Genomic DNA, 961 nt, shown 5'->3' on the forward strand with positions numbered 1-961 from the left:
CCAGGACCCCAATTTGCTCCTTTGGCTATCTAACAGCATGGTGAAATGGCACTTCCTTGTACTGTTTTATGTCAGAGGGTTGGGCTAAACTCAGGTAAGAGCCTAGGTTAAGCCTTCAAGACAGAACCTCCTACGCTAGGGACAGACATTCAAAAAGCCTGAGCCTGAATTGATTCAATCGTTGCAGGCTAGTCTAACCTGGCTAGGCTGAACTAGTCTGAAACCAGACAAACATTTTCTCTGGACTGAGGAAATTCGGGCATATGCCTGCAGTGGCTCAGGCTAGAAGCTACAGGGGGTAGTGGGTTGCTGGAGCAGAGCTGAGTGGGGTGTGGCCAGGACCCAGGAGAACTGTCTCATTAGGGATGTCTGCCTGCACAATCCCGGGCTTTTCCCCACTGGCTGCTTAAGGGGTGGGAATGTTGCCAGCCCCCAGCCCTGGGCTAGCACTCTGAGGCAAGGTGGGGGAGGGGTGGCACAGTGAATGCATCTGTTGCTGTTATGGTGCTTTTCAATCTCCCTCCCTTCTTTGTCATACTGTCTGCAGCAAACTGACAGGCGGGACTGATAGTGATAACATTCTTTATCACCTGACTAGCAAAACAATGGCCTCTCTCCATTACTTCAAACTTCTTAAACAGCTTACCTACTGACCTGTTGATTAGTTCCAAACAGCCCTAAACAGTCACTGTTCTGTCTGCTTGCCACAGTGAAACTGGAGACACACAAACACACCCCTCTCTGCATTAGCTAGCATACCACATGCCTAGGTTCTGTGGGGCTGGGGTCCATGTTGTGGGAGATGGGAGGGAAGAAGAGAAGGAAGTAGGGGAGCAGGATTTCATGCTTGAGCAGTGAGGGGTTGGGCAGGGGAAAGCCAGGCAGACCCTGCTGTGTCTGCAGTCTCTGCTGGAGCCTTACACAGCATTAGCTAGCACACCTATGTGAAGGAAGCTACATG

Source organism: Crocodylus porosus, unplaced genomic scaffold (assembly GCF_001723895.1).
Source record: "Crocodylus porosus isolate Cpor-Errol unplaced genomic scaffold, CroPor_comp1, whole genome shotgun sequence".
In the NCBI taxonomy this organism is placed as follows: Eukaryota; Metazoa; Chordata; order Crocodylia; family Crocodylidae; genus Crocodylus; species Crocodylus porosus.